This window comes from Hevea brasiliensis, chromosome 9 (assembly GCF_030052815.1).
Source record: "Hevea brasiliensis isolate MT/VB/25A 57/8 chromosome 9, ASM3005281v1, whole genome shotgun sequence".
Taxonomy (NCBI): domain Eukaryota; kingdom Viridiplantae; phylum Streptophyta; class Magnoliopsida; order Malpighiales; family Euphorbiaceae; genus Hevea; species Hevea brasiliensis.
The window spans coordinates 32,682,616-32,692,864 of record NC_079501.1 but is presented as its reverse complement, the minus strand read 5'-3'; the positions used below and the strand labels follow the sequence as shown (position 1 = coordinate 32,692,864).

General features: G+C 35.7%; 1 non-coding gene across 1 annotated transcript; it reads left to right on the top strand.

The window, feature by feature from the left end:
* Positions 1-3,781: 3,781 nt before the first annotated feature.
* On the top strand, positions 3,782-3,889 carry LOC131183579 (small nucleolar RNA R71). The gene has a single exon (XR_009151624.1). It is a non-coding gene; the product is annotated as a small nucleolar RNA R71 (small nucleolar RNA).
* Positions 3,890-10,249: the final 6,360 nt, after the last annotated feature.

The following is a 10,249-nucleotide window of genomic DNA, read 5'->3' as shown; positions in this document are numbered from 1 at the left end:
GGGTTTTGATTTTCAGGGTTTGTGGTTATGCCGAAGTGCATAAGTCATGCACCCTCCTTATGCAGGTCTCGGCAAGTTTTGGTGTTTGGAAAATGTGGTCATGCAGTTGTGCATAAGCTATGCACTCTGCTTATGCACCTCTTGGCAAGTTTTGAGATTTTGGGTTAGTGGTCATGCAGTTGTGCATAAGCTATGCACTCTGCTTATGCACTCCTTGGTGGGTTTTGGAATTTTGGGTTTGTGGTTATGCAGAAGTGCATAAGTCATGCACTCTGCTTATGCACCTCTCAGCAGGTTTTGGGTTTCAGAGTTTTCGGTTATGCGGAAGTGCATAAGTTATGCACCCTTCTTATGCACTTTTCGGTGGGTTTTGAGATTTTGGGTTGGTGGTCATGCAGTTGTGCATAAGTCATGCACTCTGCTTATGCACCTCTCGGCAAGTTTTGAGATTTTGGGTTGGTGGTCATGCAGTTGTGCATAAGTCATGCACTCTGCTTATGCAGGTCTCGGCAGAGAGAGAAAATCAGAGTTTTTGGTCATGCGGAAGTGCATAAGTCATGCACTCTGCTTATGCACCCCTCGGCAGGTTTTGATTTTTGGAGTTTCTGGTTATGCAGAAGTGCATAAGTCATGCACCCTCCTTATGCAGACTTCGGCAGAGAGAGAAAATGAAGAATTTGAAGTTATGCAAACGTGCATAAGTCATACACTCACTTATGCAAGTTTTGACAGATATGAAATTTGACAAAATTAGGCTATGCAGAGTTGCATAAGCTATGCACTCTTCTCATGCACTTTGCAATATGAATAAAAATGGCAAGAATTGTGGTTATGCAGGATTGCATAAGCTATGCAGTTGCTTATGCACAATTCAACAAGATTAAGATTGCAACTGAAAATGATTTGCAAGTTTGAAAAATACCCTAGAATGAAGAAATATAATTCCATGAAGCATAAACCAAGAGAAATTTTCACCAAAAACACATCAATATATACAAAGTTCATAAAAAATGCATCACATAAGCTTGTAGAAATGGATCCTACGTAAAAGACCTTTGTGAACCATGCCATTTCAACTCAAATTCTGCAAATCAACCTTTAGCACATAAAAACTCAATAAAATCTGCATAAAGTTGTATCTATTCACAAATGATGAACTCCCCAAGTCATGCCAAGAAAAATGCAGCATTTCCACCTTAAATCCCACAACCCAAATAAGCTCATAACTGCAAAAATGGCTCACTTACCACCATATTAACATTAAAAGCACATTTACTTAAAAGTTACACACCCAACCTCACCAAGAACATAAGCCATCTACTGCAGACACCCTCTTTGCTACAGAATGTCATTTTTTGGCTCTGCATAAACCAGGTAGCAACCCAAGGACATAATTCATCTGCTGCAGACCTTTCCTTGCTGCATATTTCATTTTTCCTCTCTGCATAAACCAGTGTAGACCACTGCTGGTTATGCAGCAAAAATCAATCAATTTTTAGGAGATTTAAAGAACATAATTTCAGGTTAAGGGTCACTCCCCAGCAGTTCACCAACCTTCCTCCATTGAAATACATCTACAAGGGACAAAATTCAACAAATGTCAAAAATTGAATTTGGGGAGATTCAAGATAAAAACAAAAGTAATGAAAGTAAAAGTAAATTAGCAAAATAAAAATAAAAGGACTTGGGATGCCTCCCAAGAGGGCTAATTTATAGTCCTTAGCTGGACTTTTGTCATTTTTCATGGTGGCTGGAATTGGAATTTATTGCCTCTGTTTCCAATAGGTGCTTCAATGAATCTATACTTCATTTTCTTTCCATCACATGAGAAGATCCTTGTTGCTTTGTCTAAAAATCCGACCATTTCTTTCTTGACAACCTTTGGTGTATCTTTTTCTTTGAGAGATGGTTGCTTGACCTCACTTTTCTCCACTTGCTCAAGTTGAAAGATTGATGCCATATGACAAGGTGGATTACCCTTTAAATGTTGTGCAAATGCAGCCTCTTTTGGATTTTCATCATTGATACTCCCTTCATGGATAAGACAACTTTCAAGAGAAGCCTTCGGATAGCTCTTTCTAAAGTGCTCTTTTACTAACTCATCAACTATATCAATTCTCAAACAAGAGTCTACATCTTCATGTTGCTTCTTCTTATCATTGCCAATATTGAAGACTAAATGATCCTCTCCGACTCTGAGAGTAAGCTTCTCACCTTTCACGTCAATCAAAGCACCAGCTGTAGCTAGGAAAGGCCTCCCCAAAATGATTGGGATATTAGAATCCTCTTCCATGTCCAAGATGACAAAGTCAACAGGTATATAGAATTTCCCAACCTTCAGAGGCACATTCTCTAAAATCCCTTCAGGATACTTAATTGATCTATCAGCTAACTGAAGAGAAATGTGGGTTGGCTTAAGATCTCCCATGTTGAGCTTCTCATAGATGGAGAGGGGCATAAGGCTTACACTAGCCCCTAAATCACATAAAGCTTTTATAGAACATGATTCCCCAATGTGGCATGGAATTGAAAAACTCCCTGGATCCTTGAGCTTTGGAGGAAGTTTCCTTTGGAGGATAGCACTACATTCTTCTGTCAAAGTTACAGTCTCATGATCTTCAAGTTTCCTCTTGTTTGAGAGAATTTCTTTCAAGAATTTTTCATAAGAGGGCATTTGTGAAAGAGCATCTACAAAAGGCACATTTATGTAAAGTTTCTTCAAAACCTCTAAGAACTTCCCAAATTGCTTATCAAGCTTGGCTTTGTGAAATCTCTGTGGAAAGGGAAGTTGTGGCTTGTAGGGTTCAGGAGGTATATATTTCTCTTCCTTCTCTTCAATTTTCTCTTTACAATTTTCTGCACTCTCTTGTTTTTCACTCTCATCAGTATTTTTCTCATTTTCTCTCTTCTCACTGTTTTCACTCTTCTCATCATTTATAACTTTCCCACTTCTTAAAGTAATAGCTTGACACTGCTCTCTTGGGTTTTCTGGTTGACTTGGAAGCTTTCCAAAAGACTTGGCACTTGAGGAAGATGCTTGTTGTGCAATCTGATTTTTCAAAGATTCTGCATCTGTTTCGGTAGTGCTTTCATCTCTCTCATCTCCTCATCATGCTTATTTTGGTTGGCAAGAATTTGTTGCAATAAAGCTTGATGGTGGAATTTCGTTCTTCTTTGTTTTGGTGGAGGGTTCATATTTTTCTGCTGAAAATTAGGCAATGGTTGCCTATTTTGCTGATATGGAACTTGACTTTGCTGTTGTGGTTGAAAATTCTGATTTGGAACTTGACTTTGCTGATTTCCCCATGAAAAGTTGGGATGATTCCTCCAATTTGGATTGTAAGTTTGAGAGTAAGGATTCCCCATTTGCTTGTTTCCATAATTACCAACATATGCTGCTTGTTCTCCATAATCTACTCCACAGCTGGTAGTTTCCTCTGCATAAGCCACTTGTTGTGAACTTCCAGCTGATGATGATGAACTAACCAACATACTCAAATCTTCCATCTTCTTGGCCAAGACATTTGTAAGTGCATCAAACTTTGCATTAATCATGTTGAATGGATCAAGATCATACATTCCAGCAGCTTGCCTTTTTTGAGTTGGAGCTGGTCCTCTTGGACTACTCCAAAGATGAGTATTCTTTGCAATTTTCTCCAATAGCTCATAAGCTTCATCTTCATGCTTCATAATAAATTCCCCTCCTGTTTGAGCATCAATAATCCCTCTAATTGCAGGAGTGACATTTGTGTAAAAATTCTGATTTATCATCCATTTTGGAATGGCATGATGTGGGCATAATCTCTCTAATTCCTTCCATCTCATCCATGACTCATAAAGAGTTTCATCTTCTCTTGGTCTGAAAGCTGTCATTTGATTCCTCAACTCTTGAGTTTTTCTAGGTGGAAAATATTGTGCATGAAATGCATCAGTGAGTTGCTCCCAATTTGTAATGGAGTTGTGAGGTAAAGAATCAAGCCAATCCAATGCTCTATCTTTCAAAGAGAACGGGAATAGCTTCAATCTTGCTGCATCATCAGACACTCCAGGTTGTTTTTGCATGTCACAGATCATAGCAAATTTCTTCAGATGTGTGTGTGGATTTTCAAAAGGATGTCCTCCAAATTGAGAATTTTGAATCATTTGAAGAACTCTAAAATCCATCTTGTAACTATTTGCATCGATTCTTGGTCTTGCTATACTCTCTCTCAAGTCATCAAAACGTGGAAAAGCATGATCCATCATACTTCCCCTAGGCACGTTTGCATTAACAACTTCTTCCCCTTGGGCTGCATTTTCATTGTTTTGATCATCTCCAGCATTAACACCAATTCTCATTCTTTCATCAGCCATGTCTGCTTCAATTTCGGTTTCTCTCAAAGCTTCCTTTCTTTTTCTGGTTTCTTTCTTGTTGGCCTTACAAAATTTCTCAATTTCAGGATTGAACAATAAGGATGTGTCACTTGTGCTTTTAGCTCTTCTCATAAAAGGTTAAAAGTACCTGAAAAAGAACAAACAAACACAAAATGAAAATATAACAAAAATAAAACTATAAACAACTAAAATAATCAAGAATTCAATCTTAAACAAATAACTCCCCGGCAACGGCGCCAAAAACTTGATGCGTCCCTACCGCAAGTGCACGGGTCGTACAAGTAGTATAGAAAAGATATCGATCCCACGAGGAGTTGTGTTAATGATTGAATTTTTGATATAAAAAATTGAGTAAATTGAAATATTTTTGAAATTAAAGTAATGAATTGATGGGTAATGGAGTATGAAATCTAAATATGCAAAAATTAATATTCTATTCAACAATGTATTAATTAAACTAAAATTGCATCAAATTGAAATAAGCAAGTTCAAATATGGCAATATTCAAAATGGCAAGTAATTAAATTCGATTAGAAATTAACAATGGTAAAAAGGCGATTCCGGAGTTCGGGATTTCATATTCGAGCTATTTTGGGATTTTTAAATTGGTTATCCAATCTTATGAAACTTATGGGTTTTAAGGAGATTAATTCTTAAATCCTTTGAATTCCCTTTCGAGTGAGACAAAGAGTGCCTTAATCAAACTAATCCTACTTTCGTGGAGTTAGAATTAATTAAGACCCATTAAGTTCTTTAATTAATCTGTGAATCCTCTTAATCCTTAGCCTATTTCTAGGTCTAAGTTAATTAAGTCCAATTTCTTGATTATCTATCACAAGGCCTTCTCCTTTCGGTGCTTCAACCATGGATTAAGAACATCACTTAATGGGATCCTACACTAAGCATGTCATTAAGCATACAAGAAATGAATAAAACTCATTAAGACCACAAAATATGGATTACCCAATCAAAATCCACAAAATATCTCAAATATTACAATCCTTACTCCAGAATCAAAAGTAAACTACTCACTATCCATAATGCTTACAAGATATATTGAGTTTAAATGGAAATAAAGCTTTAATGTAAGCTAGGGAATAAGAAATTAAACACTAGAAATGTAGAAAAATGTAAGGAAAGAAAGAAATCTGCAAATCTTGGTTGAAAATGGTGTGGAAGGTGAAAGTGACTCCTCAAATTCTGCCTCTACTCTTCTTTCCTTTTTTGCTCCTTGTCTCCTCCTCTAAAAATGGGAAATGAGACTATTTATAGCATTTTTCTGACATGGAGCCCTAAAATGGTGTGTTCTAGGAGGAATTATCTGAGGGAATCTTCTGCCAGCTCATTAATGAACTCTTTATGGGACTGCATAAGTGGACTGCATAAGTTATGCAAATCCCTTATGCGATTTTAACTGGTTCTAGTTCACTTATGCGAAACTGCATGACTTGGTGCATAGGTTATGCACAATTCCGTGAGAGTGCATAAGGGAGGCGTGAATGTGCATAAGCTATGCAGTCTCCTTATGCACATTTCGACAGGTATTAGAACAGTGATTTTTCTCCTTATGCAGATCTGCATAGCTTATGCGGCAAGTTATGCACAATTTGGTCAATGCATATTTCAACTTGAAAACTTGTTTTTGACATCTTTGGCTGTAGAAGTCGCTCATCAATGGCAAAATTTCTCTTCAGTCCTTCAAAAACACCATTTTTCCTATAAAACAAAGTAAAAATTACAAATTAATCCAAAATCGACAATTATGAAAAACTAACTAATTTACTAATGAAATTAGCTAAAAATAACTAATAATAGAATAAAATGGCGATGAAATTAGACCTAAATGACTATGCAAAATGTATGCATCAATGAACGTCAGGCAAATGTCTTAAGTGTAATCAACAGAGTCACATTATAGTAAAGCAATAATGATAGAACAACAATAGGGGTAGAACGGGAAACGATAGTTATAGGTGGCTATAAGTCATTAGGAAGTTCAAGGATCAAAATAATGATTATAGGTAAGGGTGGGGTTAGTGATGGAAGGATCTATTAGTGAGAGATATCTTTCAGAATATAGTAAAAGTGTGGGGCACAATATGAATGATGATAGGTATGAAATATAGATCGATTATAAGCAAAATTAATAAATTATAAAATGTTATGTCAAGTAGGACGATGGTACAATAGAGGGCTGGTGCAGCTGATACCTTATAAGTAGAGCACAATTTTTACAAGGATAAGATAAAATTTGAAGAAAAAGACCAAGAGACATGGGTTAAATATTACTATACGAAATCATATGTAGTTAACTATAGGAGGATATTTCTCCTTCTCTTTAAGTTTAGCTCATACTTTTGGCTCTAGAGGGTTATGTAAGGAATAGAGACTGGGTTGAGGTGACCCAGTTATTTGAGAGCTTGGTAGGTACTAGTTCATATATAATCTCTTGATATAAGAATAACGGTAAGTGCATACCTAATGTCAAGGATAGATGGACGATTAGGGTAATGACAAGAATTAGATCAAGTTAATTACCAGGGCTTTTAATTAGATCAAGTTAATTACCAGGGCTTTTAGCTCTTTTGAACTATAAGCTAGAGGGAGTGCTATCTGCAGATGAGATTCAATGGATGAAACTTTTGCTAATGGATAAATTTCAGGTTGAAGTTTAAAAAGTTGGGGGTAGTAGATGTAGCTATATCAAGGAGAGTGAACATGTAAAATATCTTATATAGGATTGTAGTACAACACATATTTCTCACTGCCATGTTAGTTCCGATGGAACTTATAGGTTAAGGAGCCCCTAACTAATAATGATGAACAATTTTCTACAAAGGGTAGTAGGGAATAATAATGTTCTAATGGTTAAGTTGGGGAAGGAGGAACAATAGGAACCTTCCATGGTGAATTGTTTGTGTTGTAGAGCATGGCTAGTAGGTCAATGTTACAGTGTTATACAACATGAAGGATGTGTTTATAGGAATAAATCGCAGCATTAAAGTTTTAGAAGTATTGAAGCTAGCAATCATGTTAGACTAAGAAATAAATAAAGGCTCAAATTTGATAATGGGATGGACATCTTCGAAGCAAGAGGCACGAAGGTGAAAAAGGAAAACGTATGGAAAATGATAGGTTAAGAGAGTAGTGGAGCCTCGATCTAAGTGCCAATGTGTTGGAAAGTACATTAAATAGTAAGAAAATTTTAGGTTGAAGTAAAAAAACTCTCATTCTAGAGGAATAGAAAATGATAAAGTCTTGCTAATTAAGTTGTTCTGGAATACATAGACTTTTGTCTGGTTAGAGAAGAGACCCAGTGCATTTTCCAATTTTGATAGATTGCATATGGATGTTCGGCATTTGGATGAAGTTCTACGCAGCTCATTATATAAGATAGGCAGGAGTTGGTACAATAAACTCATGGCAGAAAGTAGACTAGAAGCTCATAATATCACGGAACTAAGAAGTATAGGTGCTTTTATCATGGAGAAAAGTCTTGCCAATGCTTCAATGGCCAAATAGGATCAGCAAGGATTTCTGATAAGGTGCATGCAAAGGTAGTTATTTTAGAAAGGCGCTTCATGAGGCGCTGTATGGCAAAAAGTGTAGATCCCTTCTATGTTGGACAAAAGTTAGAGAGGTAAGAGTACATGATTTAGATATGGTGTAGTACACTTCAGAGATAGTTCCTGTGGTCAGAGAATGTTTAAAGACAACTTTTAGCAGGCAGAAGAGTTATGCATATTCAAGGTAGAAAGATGTAGAATTTGCAATGGGTGACTATGTGTTCTTGGAGGTTTTTCTTATAAAAGGGGTTATGAGATTTGGAAAGAATGGTAAGTTAGCATTCCGTTACATAGAACTTTTTGAGATCACGAATAGAGTAGGAGCTGTTGCCTATCAGTTGGAGTTGCCATCAAACCTTTCTCAAGTCCACCCAGTATTCCTCATTTCTATGCTTAGGAAGTATGTTCCAGATCCTTCTCTTGTGTTGCAACCAGACACAATGGAGTTAAATACGAATTTAACCTTTGAGGAGTAACCAGTAGCTATAGTAGACTTGTTAGTAGTATGCCCTAGATCATATCATTTAGTATGTATCTTGTACATGTTTTTATTAATAAAAGGCATTTCCACTTTTCCGTTTACATAATATATTTATGTGTAATAGAAAAGGTCCATTGATATTTTGTTAGAAATATTATTCTTAAGTTGTTAAGAATATGAGTGACAGTATTTCTAGTACAAAGTATCATAAATAGGTTCACAATCGAGGATACTTCATAATAAGGACATGACTTATCCATAAAGATTGTATTCATGTTTGTTCCTAAGTTATTTATATGAGATATAAATAAGATGGAATGGTGAGTCTCATGCCATATAACAAACATGATAGGCACTTATACATGATAAGTAGGCTGAACTAGTGACACTTATGACAAGCACATGGAGTTTACTCTTGTCAATGCATTGTCATAAATTATATCAGTGCATATAATCTTTAGACCTAAGATAGCACAGTTATCTTTTATGTAGGTGGTTTGAGTTTGATACTGCTTTCATACTTGTATTATGTATGGGTATATGGGCATGTGTTAGCTCCTATTAGTTATATATAGAGGTAGGTGTTAATCAAGATGGAATCTGTTCCTCTAAGTAAATAGAGATAAAATCCTATGTTCATTTAATTGTTCTTGATGTTTCAAGTTCCTGGCCAGGACAGATAGATTTAATCAGAAAAGAGTTTCTGATGAGAAAATCTTTTAATCAAGAACTGGAATTAAAAGAGAACATAATATTCATAGCAAATGGAGTTTGACATAAACCATGACTCCAGCTTGAGTTGGGATTTTATAACAGAGAGATTCTAGTGCATGGTAACATATGATTATAGGTTCATTTAAGGTAAATCTTATTACTGATTGGGTGGCCATGGCATGCTATGCTAGGTGTTAACCATGGTCAATGAGGTGCATAAAATGATTTAGAGAAATCATTTATGATAAGAAAGAGTTCTGATGATATTAAGAGTTGATATCATGTCTCATTGCCAATCAGTGATGAGCCTAGTAAGTCACACACATACGCAAGTAATCACCTAATTAAATATGATTTAATTAATTAATTAAAGAGTTTAATTGATTAATTAAATAGGTTTGGTTTGCAATTAGATTACAAAGTCCCTAGCATGACTTGAAACCAAATCTAGGTTGTTGGATGTATAGTATAAGTTAAATTTATATTTAAAGTGTTTAAATATGAATTTAATTATTGAGAAATTAATTAATAGAGATTAATTAATTAATTTATATTTGATATAAATTGATTAGAAGAAGAGAAATAGTTATTTTGGGTTGAGAACTCAAAATTAAGACACAGGGGCATTTTGTTCATTTCACAGGGTGACATGTGGAACCATGAGATGGTGACACATGGCACTACACATAAGCTTGCCAAATGTCTTTTAATCATGTAAGATGATTAAAATTAAGATTAAATATAGGTTTGACACTTGGCACAATGTGATTGGGTCAATTAAACCTAGAGCCAATCAGAAGGTGACATGTAGCAAGGGTTTTAAGTGGTGACCTAGCTATATAAGGGAGAGGATAAAATGAAAAATACCTAGCTGCTATTTGTTTCATTGTGGCCTCCCCAAAGCACCTCTCCCTTTCATCTTCTTCATCTCTCATCAATTCAAAGAGATTAACCAACAATCTCTTGAATTAAAAATACTAGAAATCGTTTCTAGTGTCCTGTTTACATCTTTAATCTCTTAAAAGGCAAAACTTGATTTTCTAAATAATAGAAAAAGCTTTAAAAGCTGTTCAAGGGCTTCCATAGGTGTTTGTGGTGTCGACAAGCTAGAGAG